Source organism: Camelina sativa, chromosome 2 (assembly GCF_030686135.1).
Source record: "Camelina sativa cultivar CO46 ecotype springtype chromosome 2, ASM3068613v1".
NCBI classification, from domain to species: domain Eukaryota; kingdom Viridiplantae; phylum Streptophyta; class Magnoliopsida; order Brassicales; family Brassicaceae; genus Camelina; species Camelina sativa.
Window position 1 is genome coordinate 4,773,315 of NC_141881.1, and position 18,479 is coordinate 4,791,793.

Below are 18,479 nucleotides of genomic sequence, written 5' to 3' on the forward strand. Positions count from 1 at the left end.
TCTTCTCTTTTTTTTTTTCTTTTCTTCTCTTTTTTTTTTGGATTATTGAAGGGAAGAGAGAGGGGAACATACTTTTGAAGAAGTGCAATGTCTTGTGTGGCTTGAATGTAGAGATCTTGTCCAATGTATACCAATTCACAGGGCTTGATAATTAATTCCGGTTTAGGTCCTATAAAAGTCAGAGACAACGTTAGATCATCTGAATATCCATCAAATAGGTACTTTGGGGATTGTTGAGTCGGCTCACGGTCTTTTCAAACTTTGGTTCTGTTGTCAAGCATAATCAAGAGTCATAAGAGTGTTAATCCAAATCAAATAAACCATTAGAAAAAGATCATAATCCCCTACTAGTTTTGACTTAATAAAAAAAAATGTGACTTAATAAAAACGTCAAAATTATTGATGTAAAAAGTGGAAAAAGGTCTCAAGTCAACAAAATAGAAAGTAGCATTAGTATAGGATGGAACATCCTTCCCCTCAGACTTAAATCACACCGTCCTCGATGGGAAAAAAGAAAGAGTTAAGGATTAAAAATCATAAGGAAAAGTGTAGGGTTTAAGAACAATGTCACCTTGATGGAATGATGTTTGTCGACTCTTAGACGTTTAATGGTTGCCCAAAAATTGTCTTAGAGGTCGGCGGTGGAATGAATATGTGGTGACTAACCGTTTATACTTCCTTTCGTTGCTTGACATCGAGTTTGAACTAGGCTAAGTTCATTCGAATTGAGTATGATATATCTCTAAATGCATCCTCCTTGAAACAAAAACCTAAATTGTTGGGGGCTATAGCTTTATATATATATATATATAGCTTGATGAGAGCACAATAGCATATTCTTTTAGGAATAGGAATAGAATTATTGTATAATTATCGTACGAGTGAAAAAAAAAAAAAATTAATTTTTTGTTTTGTAATTAATTACCTCTTACGATTTTTTAATTTAAAATATATACATTTGATAAATACTGTATTAGAAAACTTTTCTTGGTTATGTCTTTTCTTGGAGAGATTTACTCAGATGCTATATATTTTAGGTAATATTACCAAAACTAACAAAACTTTTTTTTATTACTATGATATTTCGGGTACTTTTGTTTTATGTTACAGGAAAGAAACGTAATTACAAAAAGTGTCCATTAGTGTATTAGAAACTTTTTTGAAAAGTAATTAGAAAAATATGTAGTTTTTGTTAGAAATTTGAAGAAGAGGCACTTTTTAGCTTTTGTGAGATAGAGAGTTTGTGAGAGAATATAAGACAAAAAAATAAAAAAAAACCAATATACCCATGACAATGTGTCATATAAAGATAAGTTTTATTTGTTGTCCCAGTTTTAGGAGAAATGAGAGATAGAATATGACAAAAAAGAGAAAAATTCCAATATATCATATATATCTTCTAATGAAATTTTAGAGTGTGTAGGACCCGATTTTGGGGTATTGGATCAAAAATTAATGTTTTATGTTCCACTAAAATTAAGAAAATTCTCTCAAATAACACCAAATAACTTTATTTTCAAATTTAGCACTCTAAAATTCTAAAAACATGGTCTGTTTTTAAAATTTTAATTTTAAAATTTAACCCTAAACCCTAGATACTAAAACCCTACTCTTCAAAATTATATATTAAGTGTACAATTACGAAAATGTCTCTCTACTAGAAAGTTGTATTAGAGAAGAGGGAGAAAAGTGCCTATTTTACAAATATATTTTATAAATTGCCTACTTTACAAATTATTATATGAAAAAGTGTCTACTTTTCTAATTAAGTCTTACAAAAATGTCATTGCCACGTCTGACTCCATGTCAGAATTCGCTGACATGTATTAAATAACTCAGCCGTAACGCGTTACAGAGGTAATTACAGCTGAGTTATGGTATGTTGGGGCTGATTTATGGAAAATTTTTTTGAGTAAGAGCAGAAGGGTGACTTAGAGCATAACTCAGCCAAGTGTTACGGCTGACTTAATGAAATCTGGCTAAGCTACGCTATAACTCAGCCGTCCTTACGGCTTAGTTTTCACCCGATGGTTGAGTTGTCAAAATTTTGGTTGAGTTATCACTACGACACGGCTGAATTAACTTTTTCCGGCTGGCTGAGTTATGAACAACGGCTGACTTATGAGATGTCGTTACGGCTGAGTTATGGTTAAGCACTATAACTCAGCCGTCATAAGCTGACTTATCGGACAACTCAGCCATTTTACGGCTGACTTAGTAGCAAAAGATTAATTACTAGAATATCATTCAGTTACGGCTGACATATTTAACGATACTGCTGAGTTACAAACTTTCAGTTGATTAAGCGGCTGAATTTGGCAGCCATTTTTTTTGCTTTTTAATTACTGTAATAGTATTCATGTTGCGGCTGAGTTATAATCTTGTTTGATGGCTGATTTAATTAGGCTGATTTACATGTTCGTTTGGTGGCTGACTTGCCACTTCGGACGCATCATCCATGTCAGCATTCCATGTCATCATCTTCTCCGGAAATACGAAACGTCGTTCCTTCGACTCTTGTTCTTCAACTGGTTAAAAAATGTTCTTCACCTTGTTTTTCTCCTCGTTCTTAGCTTCTTAATTACACTCATTCTTATTATTTTCCTCATTATTCTTCATTTTCTTTCATGGATCCAATTCTGGTAATTGTTGTTTCCGGTAATTGGGTAAAGAAACACAAATTTGTATTTAAGCAACACGCATGTTCGCGATGTAAACAAGTTGGGCACAATGTGAAAACTTGTCAGATGTAGTATTGTTGTAATTTTTTTTTTTTTGTGTAATAACTCAGCCGTCAAGTAATATAAATCAGACGTTCGTTGTCAATAATGACGTGGAATCGTTTGCTGAAGTGTACTTTTTTAATATTTTTGTAATTAAAAATAAAAAATAAATTCAAGGGATAAATTGTAAATATACGAGGGCACTAAATATTCGAGCAGTTTTTAGAAAATCTATAGATATAAGGAGTAAACCAACTTTTAGGTAATATCTGAGTAATTTTTTTTTTTTTAACATCTAGCTTTATTGATTTGAAATGTATATTACAAGCATTAACTTAAAAGTTTATGATAATGGAATCATATTTGTAGCATAACGAGAAAGCTTATCGGTTGCTGTATTTTCTTCACGAGTTACATGTCCCAACAAAGAGTGTGGTAACTTTGCCATCCAGTAACGAATATCAAATAGAAGTGTTCCATTTTTTTGATGATCTTGCCCCTTGTTGATCAAGTTTGTTAGTTCCAGATTGTCTCCTTCAAACCAAACATATCTATATCCTTGAACCCATACCTCTTGTAGTGCATTAAGAAAGCCTAATGCTTCAGCTTGGAGAACAGATTGTGATTGTTGAAGTTTCGCACATCCTAATCGTATTATAGTTTTGTTGCTGTCATGAATTATCCAGCCCGATCCTGTATATGTTCTTCCTTGTATATACCTGCTATCAAAATTGCATTTTAGCCAACCTCTTGTGAAGGATTCCATTTTTTATTTGATTATCTTCTTATGGGAGGACCATGTATTTGATTTGTTCCTTGGTTATTGGATGATGGCGCTCTTGTGTTTTCAAACCAAACCTTTGTTTCTTGTTCTCCTTTTTTAGCTTCGGTGGATGGGTGTCGATTATCTTTTGGAAAATAAAGTCATTGCATGATTTCCAAATGTGCCACATCAGCCAGAAGGGAAGATGGCACACTACAAAAGAGGAATGTTGTTGTTGCTGAGGTCGGTCAATTTTAGGAATGAGAAAAATATTCGTCTCATTTAGACGAGGATCATACCGACCCATTCGAAAAAACGCTTTAACCAAAGCCACCATATCCCCTTTTAAATAAGGCCAAAACCATTGAAAAAACAAAGCCGTCATACCGTCAGGTCCTGGGGATTTCTCAGTATGTATAGCAAACAAAGCTTTTCGAACTTCCAATTCAGAAATTTTCCTAGTCAGGTTTCTGTTCATATTCTCCGTAATGAGTGGGGAAATCTCCTGAATCATCTCTGAGATGCCACTTACATCTGATGTTTTTAAAAGATCCTCAAAGTATTTGGAGGCAATTTTCTCCATACCCGAGAATGATTCATCCCAGACATTATCTGGACCAAATAAACCAATAATCCTATTCCTCACCCGCTGCTGCTTGGTAGAAGCATGGAAAATTTTTGTATTTTTGTCTCCAACCCGTAACCAAAATTTCCTACTTTTTTGTTGTCAATACATTTTCTCACTCCGATATGCCTCTTTTAGTTTGTTCTCGATACCCCGGATTTCTTCTTGAGAAATCGAGTCGTCCATCTTTGCCTCCTGCAAAGTCGCCTTTAGGGAAGAAATAAGAGAGGGACCGGAAGATATATTATTCCTTCGCCACCAAGAAATCAAATTCCTTCAATTCTTGATCTTATCCATAAAAACCGGTATCCGAAATTTTTTTGTGCGATTCCACCCTGACTCGACCGCCCCTGATAAACCATCCTTACCCAACCAGCGTTTATCAAAACGAAATTGCCTATTCCGTCGCGTAACTGTTTTCAGGCAAGTTACCAAAATTGGACAGTGATCAGAGCCAACCATCTCCAAATAGTTTACCTTCGAGTTTGGGAAAAAACCATGCCAATCCTCATTTCCTAAAGCATGATCTAATCGACACCAAACCATCTGATTATTATAACGATTACCTCTCCAGGATCAACGCGAAATTGAGGGAAAGTTCGTTAACTCGACCAAGTGCATACTCAAGCGCAAGTTTACTTACTTCTTTTTGTTCTGTTTCATTTCAGTTTTCTTTTAAATACATTTGATAGTAGTTTGCTATTGCTTAGCATAGTTTATTGCACTTGTTCTATAGTTTAATTTTCCATTAGTACTCTCTTAAGTTGCTTAAATCTTCTGCATTTACATTTCTGTCATTAGGTTGTTAGATACAAATCAACTTGATATTTGGCTTAACTTGAATGCATTGATCATGTCTTGACTGATTACATATCACACTCTTTAGGGATTGACATCTTTTATGCTACAACTACATAAGTGTATTGAAACACCTTACATCCCATTTGAGCATCTTAGCCTAAGTTTGATTGTTTGTTATCATCCATTCATTCGTAGGTTAATATTAGAAAAAGCCATCTTTCAGAGGTGTCGACCGACACTGGCTAATGGTGTCGACCAACACTACCCCACAGTGTCGATCGATGCTGCTCCATGGTGTCGACCCACACCCTCCTGGTGTCGATCGACACTAACTCTGCAGATGCGATCTGCTCGGAGCCGAGAGCCGAATCTCACTTCTCATCACCTCCAATCCATCCAAAACTCAATCCCAAAGCCATATGAATTCGTAGGAACCCTATAGCAACCATAACAAGCAATAAAACAGCATGATATATCATGGTTTTTGTGGTTTTTAACCATGATATAAAGAGTCTTTTAGAGTCTTTTGATTTGTTTTCTAGGATGTTTTGAGTCTTTACAGGTTTTCTAGGATTTTGGCATGAAACGAGCAAAATGGAGCAATTAGAGAGATTTTGGAGCAATTCATCAAGGAAGAGAAGTTGGTGTCGATCGACACTGCCTTAGCATCGATCGACACTGCCTTAGCATCGATCGACACCCTTGTTTGTCTACGAGAGAAGCCAAATTTGAAAGTTTTACAAATCTGCCCCAAAGTTTTCCATATTTGCAAGATTAGCCTCTGACGTGTTTTAGGACATATAAATAGTGTTTTTAGGTTTTTGAAACCCTTAAGTCTTTTTCTAGAAAGTTTTATTTTTCTGCAACCCTGTGAGATTTTGAGAGCTTTTGGGAGAGAGATCTGAACTGCTTTGAGAGAAGAATTCTTAAGCTCCTTCCTTACTCTTTTAATTTCAATTGCATGTTATTCAGAATTATGATTTGTTCTTCATTAAACATGTCTGAGTAGTTTGTTTGTTAGGTTTATGGTTTTTTATAGGGTTTTTATGAATTATTAGATCTGTTTATTTAGAATTCTTTATCTATCTAGATCTTCATCTTAGGTTGTTCTTCATATTAATCCTTGATTGGCCATCTAGAATTAATAACCTAGGAAAATAAATTGATATGAGAATATTATTAATTTTCCTGATAAAACCTTTTGATGAGCAAAATTATTTCTTGCAAAGAGATTTGATTTAATAATTTTGTGAACAATCTAAACCTGATTTTATTGTTGATTTTTAACCTAGAATTTTACAAAGAGATTTGGATTTTCTGGTTTTAAAGTTAGATATTATTTGCAGTGAGAACTGATTTAATTTACAAAAGTGTTTAGAGTTCCAGATCTGTTCTTAATTGCTTGAATCCTATTTATTTCTTGATTTAATATTTCATAATTTCCTGAAAAATTCCCTAGGCATAGCTTTTTGATTTTCTGAATTTACAACAGCTTTTATATAATATTTTGCATTGTTTATTTTAATTCAATTTAATATGTTTAACATAATTGAAAAACTCTATAATTTATTGTGTAATCTTGAGTCTTTGTGGAATTCGACCCCTAAGTACTGCAGTGATCTCTTAATTTGAGAGAGTAGCTCTAGGGTTTAATTTGAGCATATCAAATTTTGGCGCCGTTGCCGGGGACTCTTTGATCTACCATTAGATTTGAGTTTGTAATTTTGTCTAAATTTTTCTTTTTATTTTCTACTTACACGTTTTTGTTTTTCTTCTCTTTGGTGTTTCAGGTGCATGCCTCCTCGACCTCACACAAGGAGCAACAAGACTGGTCCTATTGTGAATCTTACAAACCAAGAGTTGGGAAAACATGAGCGTGAGAACAGAAAAGCAACCAAATCCTTGAAGATGGTTAATCCAATCATTTTGATGCGAGATGAGGATGGTGCTTTGAGGGATCAAGAGGGCCACTTGCGCAATGAGCAGGGCCAAAAGCTTGATGCAGAAGGAAACGTGATTGCTGAACCTGTTGTCAACGAGCAGGCTGTCGTTAACCAGCAAGCTGGTGTCGTTGATGATCTGAACCTTGGTGTCGAGCGACACCAACCAGGTGGCATCCATTGACACCCACCTGCAGCAGACGGACGTGAAGCTGCCAACCACGTCCAAGACCCTGTTCGAAGACAGGAGCAGAACCGAGACCTGATCAGGACCATTGCTGACTACAACCGGGCTGATTTTGTGTATGAGAACCGGTCTGCTATTGTTCCTCCACCATTCCAGAGGAATGACTTTGAGCTGAAGCCTGCATACTTCCAGCTAGTTGGGCAGAGACCTTTCTCTAACCTGCCCCATGAGAAGCCTTTGGACCATATTGAGTACTTTGAGAATCTTGTGACCAGTATCAAGGCTAATAGAGTGACTGAGGACTTCATATTCTGCAAGCTCTTCCCATACTCACTTGCAGGAGAGGCATCTCAGTGGTTGAAGCAGTTGCCAGCTGGATCTTTGACAAACTGGCATGATATCAAGGTGGCTTTCCTCAACCATTTCTATGATGATGCAATGTCAGATGAGCTGAGAGTCAAGATCTCTTCATTTAAGCAAGGACATGATGAAGCTTTCAAGGCAGCTTGGGTGAGATTCAAAGCTTATCAGAGGGACTGTCCACACCATGGTTTTTCAAGGGTACAACTGTTGAGTATCTTCTTTAGAGGGTGTGATTGGAAGTATCAGTTAGCTTTGGATGCTGCAAGTCATGGGAACTTCAAGACACGATTTCCAGAAGATGCTGAAGTTTTGATTGAGAATTTGGCTTCTAGCAATAGCACTAAAAGAGCTGATGCTGAAAGAAAGAGACTGCATGGAGAGTTTGATTCAAACCAGTTAGCTTATGTTAATGCTAAGTTGGATTCAAGACACAATCTTCTTGTGGGAAAGAAGTCAGTCCAATTTGCTGCTGAAGTTGAGACATTTGAGCCAGAGCCAGAGAATACAGAGGAGAATGTCAACTATGTGTATGGAGCTGGGTATCAGGGACAAAGATTAGGTAACCAGCAAGGCAGTAGACCTTACAATGGTGACCAGAAGCAGCAACAGAACAATTGCTATACAAGAACCTATGGGAACTCATCTTATCAGTCTCCACCTCCTAAGACTTCTTCTGAGAGTAGAAGGGAGGCCATGCTTGAGCAGCTTCTACAAGGTCAAGAGCAGTTGACAGTAACATTCAATGGGAAGATTGACAATGTCTATACTGAGCTGAATGGGAAGATAGAAGCATTGAACATTCATGTCAAGAAGTTAGAGAATCAGGTTATTCAGACTGCTGGGTCTGTCAAACGACAAGAGGGTTTTCTTCCTAGAAGAACTGAGTCAAACCCCAAGCATGCTTGCAATGCCATATCAGTGAGAGATGAAGGTAATGGTGAAATTGCTTCTGCACAAAAAGGAGAAAAATCAACAAATCTCTCGACTTCAGATGATGGTGTCGATCGACACCACCTGGGTGTCGGTCGACACTCATCCCAGACAAGCCCATAAACCACAAAATCTCAAGTTCCAGCAGTTGAGAGGGTGTACCAACCTATGGTTCCTTTTCCAAAGCCTAGGAGGTCTAAGCAGGAGCTTGAGGAAGTTAGATGCAAGGCTATGATGGAAAAGGTGATGATTGAGATGCCATTGATTGATGCAGTGAAGCTTTCACCACCACTTAAGCACTATGTCAAGAGAATGGTATCAAACGGTTTGAGCCCTCAGGAAGGAGCACTGCTTACTAAGGATGTCAGTGCAATTCTGTTAAATCAGCCTTCACAGAGGAAGAAAGAGAAGAATCAGGAGGTGGTTGTCTCTAAGGAAGTGAGTGCAATCATTCAATGTAGGACTGCAGAGAAGTTACCTGATCCTGGAAGCTTTGTACTTGATTGCTCTATCTCCACAGGAAGGTTTGCTAACTCACTTTGCGACCTTGGCTCTAGCATCAACTTGATGCCACATTCTGTTGCTGTGAGACTTGGGATGACAGAATTCAAGTCAACTCAGATTTCTCTTATCTTGGCTGATCGATCCCGAAGAATTCCTGAAGGTGTTTTAGAGGATACTCCAGTTAAGGTTGGGAACTTCATGATTCCCACTGACTTTGTGGTGCTGAAGTATGATACAGAGCCTAAAGATCCTCTCATCTTAGAATGATCTTTCTTGGCTACAGCTGGTGCCATCATAGATGTGCAGAAGGGACACATAGCACTGAATATGGATGGTTTGAGTTTGAATTTTGAGATGGATAAGCTGAGGAGAGCTCCTACTATTGATGGACAGACTTTTTCTGTTGAAAAAGTTTCTGTTACACGAGCAACAGGCTCAGTGTCGATCGACACTACCACTGTGTCGATCGACACCCCTCCACGACCGAGACAAGGCTTGTCCAAAACTGATGCTTCAAGTCAGAAAGCTGTTCCTAAACAGAAAGTCTCTCACTCCACACTCTAGAGTCCTCAGGTAAGGCCAAGGTATGCATCTTCTTTACCCAAATCTTCTCCTATCATCAATAACAACTTCAAAGATACAAAAACTGTTTTGCAGTTAACCAAGCAATGAGATTATCGTAGAGCGCTTGTTTCTTCTGTTGATGAATTTGCAGGACATAAGAGAAGAAAACCCATCCCTAAATCCCGCCCTGGTCCTGTTCCTCGCATCCTTGGCAAGCCTCATGCACCTAAAGCTTATACACCACCTTGGATGAAGAGGTCATTCACTCAAAGGCATTCACTGCCACGTTCTGAACCACCGGATGCCTGAGCTCAAGCACAGTCAAGCTAATGACTGAAAACAAGCGCTAAGTGGGAGGCAACCCAAGGTTTTTCTTTTCCTTTTGAGTCACTTTTGTTTTTGCATTGAGTCAGTTTATGTTTGGATTTGTATGAAATTATGAACTATCTATCTATCATGTTGCTTTTAACTTGTGTTTGAGTGCTTCTTAGCAGAAATATCATCCAAGGATTGACTGCTCAACACAAACCAACTGCAACTGACTAAAGATTTCTCGCCCATGTCTCTGTTCGCAGAGGGTGTCGATCGACACCTATATGGCATCCGTCGACACCAGTTCTCACAGTGGGTAACCCGATTTATGTTTGAAACGACCGACCCCTTTTTTTTTTCTTAAAACAATAAATAATAAAATAATATAATAAATAAAACTACAACTAGTGGTCCCATACCCACTAGCCACCTAACCACAATCACAATCATCAGCGGAAATAACAACACCAATTAAATATCCAATAATACTCCAATAATAACCAATAACCATAACATCAACAATAATCAAATACCAAACAACAAGAAACAAGGAACCAGCAACCTAGCAATGTTTCTAATGACTCAACTCTAGCAACCTAGCAATGCCAGACAACAACCAATCGAGTCCCTAGAACATCCTCCTCTTCATTGCCTTTGATTCCACGATCACACTTTGCCTTTACTTGCACACCACAAACAATAATTGAGATGCGTAAGTATTATCATAAATACTTAGTAAGGCAATCCTCCCATCTACTGGGTTATACACACAAGCATTTGAGAACCTCATATTCAAGCAACAAGCAAACACATAACAATACATCAAACCAGGAGAAACGAGTCACAAATTTAAGCTAGTGTCGACCGATGCTACATCGGTGCCGATCGATGCTCCTTGACCTGGTGCCGATCGATGCCACGATATGGCGCCGATCGATGCCTCACGAGAAGGTGTCGACCGATGTAACAAGGTGTCGATCGATGCTCCTTCTGCAACCACGAACTTCACGACGCGAAAACATGGAATCCGAAACTACTCACTCTGATTTCGTCCCCAAACTCGCCCAAATGATACGCAAATCTGTGGGAAACTCAAGAACAACACACCCAAGCAAGCAAACAACAATAACAACAAACAAATCACTCAAATACAAGAGATCTCATGCTTAGATCAACCAAGGTCAAGCACTCACCTCTATCCCAGGAAGATTTAGACCAAAGGAGACGAAATCCTCACTCCTAGCAAGCTTCTGGCTCCTTCCCAGCCTTAGATCTCCCAAGAACAGCAAGGAATCTCACCAATCTCTCTCAAAAGCTCAAGAACACTCTCTCTTTTGTTTTTCTCTCAAAAACGGCGACTACAGACCAAAAACACGACCTTGAGTCGTTTCCCCTCTTTTACACTCGATTTAGGGATTCCCTAAACCAACCACGCAAACCGGACAATTAAAAACGAACCGACCAAACCAGTTACAGCTGGTGTCGATCGATGCCCCCACAAGGAAGTGTCGATCGACGCCCTCACCAAAATACCAAGAAAAGGTTTGCGGGTGTTACAATTCTCCCCCACCAATCTAGATTCGTCCTCGAATCTCGAACGACCATCAGCCAAGGACTCCCGTGCAACCGTCTCCCTGGCCCGCACTCCTCCGACTGATCTACAGAAGGTCACCTCTAGGCGATAGACTCACGCTCCAGGCGTCATTTGCTCTCGACTTTTGGACTTTCCTTTACTCATAGGCCTAAACCTTGATTTTTTATTGGCTCCTCATCAGACATAAGTCTGCATGCCCAAAATATATAAGGAAAAGTCCAAACTCGTCTCTCGGGTTGCCACCCTACAACGCGCCCCCGGATCGTCATCCGAAGTCGATATACCAACCATACTCCCGAGCCACAAAGTCTCTGAATATGGCAGTACTAGGAGAACCTAAGTCCCCCAAGAGTCGTGAGCAAACGATTCTGAACACGTCTGAGTCCTATCCCTAACCAGGTTTCCTTCCCATGGCTCGTGTAAAAACATCTCAATGTCCTACCAACAACATATCCCCTCACCGAGATACCCCATGACCACTCAAGGATCATATACACGCCACAAGGGCCGCCACAAAGGCCAACAAAATGTCCTAACAAGGACCGCCACCAAGGCCAACACGAATGTCCTAAAGAGGACCGCCACCAAGGCCACTCGTCCCGAAGGACCGTCACAAAGACCATCTGTCCCGAAGGACCGTCACAAAGACCATCTGTCCCGAAGGACTATCACAAAGACCATCTGTCCCGAAGGACCGTCACAAAGACCATCTGTCTCGAAGGACCGTCACAAAGACCATCCGTCCCGAAGGACCGTCACAAATACACTCTGGCTAAAACAGCCCGCCACTAAGGCCAACAATTGGCTAAAAGCCCGTCACAAAGGCCACACAATTGGCTAAAAGCCCGCCACAAAGGCCACACAATGTCTAAAAAGACCGCCACACACAGGCACACTGACTCGAAAGTCCGCCACAAAGGCCACAAAAGCCCCTCCAAGGCTTCCCACCGCTAAAATGGACAAATTCTGACTCCCGCAAAACTTTCCATATTTAGCACTTTCCATTTTTTGGAAACTTTCCACTTTTGGAAACTTCTCTTCACAACCCCGCCTCACGGAAACTTTGTACCCCAAACACCACCTCATCTTGTTATTGAGTCGCACAACCAACCACCCAAAGCGACCGAGTAACAAGAGAGGTGGGCTTGAATACTCCATTCCCGCTCCAGCCACGGATTACAGATGGGACCAGGCTAAACAAGCTCAAGTCGCGGCTTGCTTCTCATACCACTTCTTGAACCTTGCCTTCATCTTTGCCTCAGGCTCCCAGGTCTGCTCCTCCACACCATCACAGTCCCACAGGACTCTCATCAAAGGAATCTTCTTCTTCCGAAGTTCTTTGATCCTCCTCTCGAGAACCCTCACTGGTCTCGCCTCCACAGTCATGTTAGGCTGAAGATCCTCAGGAATCTTAGCCAACACCTGCTCACCCTCACGGAGATACTTCCGCAACATAGACACATGGAAAACCTTATGGAATGCACGCATAACCTCAGGTAACTCCAATCTGTATGCCACTGGTCCAACCCGCTCAATCACTCTGAATGGACCCATATACCTCGGACTCAACTTAGTCTCTGACAATGACCTGTTCGGACCCCACAACATGTCCATCTTGAGGTACACTCTGTCTCCCACCTGAAACTCAAGATCTCTCCTCCTCCTATCAGCATAACTCCTCTGTCTATCCTGAGTCTCCTTCATGTTCAGCTTGAGAACCCGAATCTTCTCTGAGGTCTCCTGAACAAAACTAGCACCAAACATGCTCCTCTCTCCCACCTGAGTCCAGCATAATGGTGTACGACATGGCCTCCCATACAAAGCCTCATAAGGAGCCATCTTAATACTCGCCTGATAACTGTTGTTGTAAGCAAACTCTACCAGGTTCAGGTGATCTGCCCAATGGCCACCCCAATCCAACACACACATCCTCAGCAAATCCTCCAGCGTCTGGATCGTCCTCTCTGACTGTCCATCAGTCTGGGGATGATAAGCTGTACTCATATGCACCTTAGTGCCCATCTCTGCCTGAAATGCCTTCCAGAACACCGAAGTGAACTTAGAATCCCTATCAGACACAATGCTCGCTGGCACCCCATGCAATCTGACTATCTCCCTCACATACTTCTTAGCCAAGACCGCTGCTCCATCAGTCTTCTTAATGGCCAGAAAATGCGCTGACTTAGTCAACCGGTCCACAATGACCCAAATAGCATCAAAAGTCCGTGACACTGGCAATCCTACCACGAAATCCATGGTGATCATATCCCACTTCCACCCAGGAATGGGTAAACTCTTCAGTAACCCGCCAGCGGAACCTGATGCTCAGCCTTCACTAGCTGACACACATCACACCTCGAAACCCAACCCACTACATCCTTCTTCATCCCGACCCAATGATAGTACCTCTTGAGATCACGGTACATCTTAGTCGCTCCTGGATGAATGGACAACTTGCTCGCATGAGCCTCCTCTCAGAATCTCTTCTGTCTCAACTCCTCATCCTTGGGCACACAAACCCGGACCGTGTGCACCAAGATAGTACCATTATCTGAGACCTGATACTCGGAATCCACATCCTTAGAGGCATTCACCAGCCCCAAATCCTTCTCCTGAACCAACCGCACCCTAATCAGAAGATCTGCTCTATCTACTGCTTCCAAACCCAATGGTTCCTGTGAAACAGCACACAAACTCAAAGCACTGATCTCCCCTACCAGAGACTCCATCTCATGCTCCTGAGCCGAAGCTACCCTCTTCCGACTCAGAGCATCTGCAACCGTGTTAGCCTTACCAGGATGATAGGCTATCTCCAAATCATAATCTGCCACAACCTCCATCCATCGCCTCTGTCTCAAATTCAACTCAGGCTGAGTGAATATATACTTCAGACTCTTATGATCTGTAAATACCTGTACCTTCGCACCATAAAGATAAGATCTCCAAATCTTCAGGGCAAAAACTACAGCACCCATCTCCAAATAATGAGTAGGATAGTTGCCTTCATGCACCCGCAACTGCCGCGATGCATAGGCAATCACCTTCCCATGCTGCATCAGAACACACCCCAAACCAACTCTAGATGCATCCGTATAAACCACATAGGGTTCTCCCTGCTCAGGTAAAGCCAACACTGGCGCAGTAGTCAACATCTCCTTCAGGCTTGCAAAGCCCTTCCTCACACTCTTCAGACCAGACAAAAGGAACACCCTTCCCTGTCAACTTAGTCATAGGACGTGTTTCTGCTTGCAAACCCCTGCACAAATCTCCTGTAAGTAACCAGCCAATCCAAGGAAACTTCTGATCTCTGTGGCATTCAGTGGTCTAGGCCAATCTCTGATAGCCTGAATCTTCTCTGGATCTACAGAAACCCTCTCTGCAGAAACAATGTGACCCAGAAAGCACATCTCACGCTGCCAAAAACTACACTTGCTCAACTTGGCAAACAACTTCTGCTCCCGCAGCTTCTCCATAACTGCCCTCAAATGCACTGCATGCTCCTCAGGACTCTTAGAATAAACCAGGATATCGTCGATGAAAATGATGACAGATACATCCAGAAACTCCTGAAACATACTGTTCATCAATCTCATTAAGTCTGCTAGTGCGTTAGTCAACCTGAAAGGCATCACCACAACTCATAGTGCCCATACCTCGTCCTGAAAGCAGTCTTCCTCACATCTGCCTCATCTATCGGTATCTGATAATAACCCGACGCCAGATCCACCTTAGAGAACCAAGTAGCACCCGTCAACTGATCCAACAACTCATCGATCCTAGGAAGAGGATACTTGTTCTTCACTGTGACCCGGTTCAAACCCCGATAATCAATACACAACCTGAAACTTCCATCCTTCTTCTTCACAAACAACACCGGCGCTCCCCACGGTGATACACTAGGACGGATGAATCCTTACTCAACAGATCTTCTAGCTGCTTCTTCAGCTCTGCCATCTCCGCTGGAGCCATTCTGTAAGGAGCCTTGGATAACGGTGTCGTCCCTGGTTCCAGTTCAATGGTAAAAGGATCCGACCGAGATGGTGGTAATCCCTGCAAAGACTGGAACACATCCTCAAACTCCTCCACTACCGGAATACCGCTAACCGTAGACTTTTCCACTGACTCTGGCATAGATATAGTAACCAAATAAGCCTCACGACCCTTCTCGATCATCTTCCCAGCCTGAATGGCTGAGATAACGAGACTCCCTGAAGTTGGTCTAATACCCTGAAAAACCAACTTCCCTTCTGGACGCTCAAACTCCACTCTACCCCGATAGCAATCCAAATGCACCATATGCCGATGCATCCAATCCATCCCGAGAATAACATCATACAGCTCCACTAGACTGATAAGCAAATCCGCTGGCCATGACTCTCCTGCGATCTGAATATCAATTCCTCTAACCCGTCCAATATCTCTCAATGAACTTGCCTCCCGCAACTCTAACACCTCCTGTACGCTCTCCAGGATCCCCACTGATCCCCGCACTCTCTGCACACTCCGGAGTAATGAAGCTGTGAGAAGCTCCAGAATCAAACATAACGTGGGACTTAAACCCGCCCACCAACAAGGTCCCTACACAAACCTCATGTGTTGAGAACCTAACACTTTATCACTGGAAAAACATAAAATCTGAACCTACTAAAAATTCACAAAATTTAAGTACCAGAAATTATACCTTTGATCGCCCCGACACTGGTTCCACCAGTCTCCACTGTCGTGTAAGCCCGTGGCGCCTGCTCAATCCGTGCCACCTGCTGACCTCCAGGCTGCACCTGCTGCAACGCTGCCACTGCTGCCGGCTGCAACTTGGGACAAAAAGGCCTGATGTGCCCTGTCTCCCTACAATGATAGCACACACAAGCCGTACCGTCAGAGCACTCCTCTTGGGACAACTAGCAACCTTGTGATCCTAGCTCCCACAACCGAAGCAACTCGCACCACTCGGCCTCTGCGTAGCCTCCCACTTCCTCTTGGTTCCCTGTGCAGGCCTACCGCCCCTGCTCGAACCACCCTGCTGCTGAGCCCTACCAGGCTGAACTGCTGGAGTAACCGACACTGACTGTGCCCGGATATCCTCCTCAATCTATGCTGCTGTCTCAACCAGCTCTGCACGCGTAGCATAATACCTCCCTCTACAATGAACTCTCAAATCATCACGTAGAGCCCTCATAAACCTCCTGACCTGAGCCTCCTCAGGCTCCATAGCCCGACCCCCATAACACAGAAGTCGACTGAACTCCAAGTCCAGCTCTCGCACTGACCGTGTCCCCTGGGACAACTGAAGGAACTGCACCATCCAATGCCTCTCTAGGAAAATACTTGCGGTTGAACTCCAAAACGAAGTCAGCCCAAGTCATCTCCCGCTGCGCCCTCCTAGTAGCCACAGACCTCCACCACAACTCAGCATCACCATTCAAAAAGTAGACCCCTATGTCCACCCAGAACTCCTCAGGACATCTCAGAGTATGGAAGTTACGTTCCACTCTCGTCCTCCACGCATCCGCAGCAGTAGGATCTACACCTCCCGAAAACTACTCAGTACGCAACCGACCCATCTCTGTCAACATGCTGAGATAACGAGCATGGACCCCCGCATCCGCAGCCACTGGCTGCCGCTCCTCCGCCACCACTGGTGGCACTACCTGAGCCTGAGCCGGTACCACTGGTGGTAACCGCTCTAACACCTGTTCTAGCAAAGCCGCAACGTCAACACCAGGGACTCCACCCGCTGGGACCCCCACACCCGGGACCCTAGCATCACCGGCCACTGGAGCATCAACAACGCCCCCTCCTGCCACACTCACGGAATCCCCTGGAACACCCTGCGACTCGCCAACACCCTCAGCTGTCACACTCTGGTCCTCGGTCTCACTAACCACTGGGGCTCTGCCCCTACCACGACCACGTTCGCGACCATGACCTTGACCAGCCACAACATCCTCTCTAACCATCTGCACTACCATGAACAGAAGGCTAAGCAAACAATTTCTATTATAACACAGAAACATAAACTCACCGTGGAATCACACACTCGGCTCGAAGAGGATGTTCTAGGACTCCATGCCACACACAATTGACTAACTCACTTAATCAATCAAAGCATGCAAATCCCCAAACATCTACAACAGAAACCTAGTGAACCCAAACCTAGAACCGTAAGGGCTCTGATACCAAAATAAAACGACCGACCCCTTTTTTTTTCTTAAAATAATAAATAATATAATAATATAATAAATAAAACTACAACTAGTGGTGCCATACCCACTAGCCACCTAACCACAATTACAATCATAAGCGGAAATAACAACACCAATTAAATATCCAATAATACTCCAATAATAACCAATAACCATAACATCAACAATAATCAAATACCAAACAACAAGAAACAAGGAACCAGCAACCTAGCAATGTTTCTAATGACTCAACTCTAGCAACCTAGCAATGCCAGACAACAACCAATCGAGTCCCTAGAACATCCTCCTCTTCATTGCCTTTGATTCCACGATCATACTTTGCCTTTACCTGCACACCACAAACAACAATTGAGATGCGTAAGTATTATCATAAATACTTAGTGAGGCAATCCTCCCATCTACTGGGTTATATACACAAGCATTTGAGAACCTCATATTCAATCAACAAGCAAACACATAACAATACATCAAACCAGGAAAAACGAGTCACGGATTTAAGCTAGTGTCGACCGATGCTACATCGGTGCCGATCGATGCTCCTTGACCTGGTGCCGATCGATGCCACGATATGGCGCCGATCGATGCCTCACGAGAAGGTGTCGACCGATGCCACAAGGTGTCGATCGATGCTCCTTCTGCAACCACGAACTGCACGACGCGAAAACATGGAATCCGAAACTACTCACTCCGATTTCGTCCCGCAACTCGCCCAAATGATACGCAAATCTGTGGGAAACTCAAGAACAACCCACCCAAGCAAGCAAACAACAATAACAACAAACAAATCACTCAAATACAAGAGATCTCATGCTTAGATCAACCATGGTCAAGCACTCACCTCTTTCCCAGGAAGATTTAGACCAAAGGAGACGAAATCCTCACTCCTAGCAAGCTTCTGGCTCCTTCCCAGCCTTAGATCTCCCAAGAACAGCAAGGAATCTCACCAATCTCTCTCAAAAGCTCAAGAACA

General features: G+C 42.4%; 1 non-coding gene across 1 annotated transcript; it reads right to left on the reverse strand.

The window, feature by feature from the left end:
- Nucleotides 1-7,486: 7,486 nt before the first annotated feature.
- LOC147948286 (small nucleolar RNA R71) lies at nt 7,487-7,593 on the reverse strand. The gene has a single exon (XR_015586197.1). It is a non-coding gene; the product is annotated as a small nucleolar RNA R71 (small nucleolar RNA).
- Nucleotides 7,594-18,479: the final 10,886 nt, after the last annotated feature.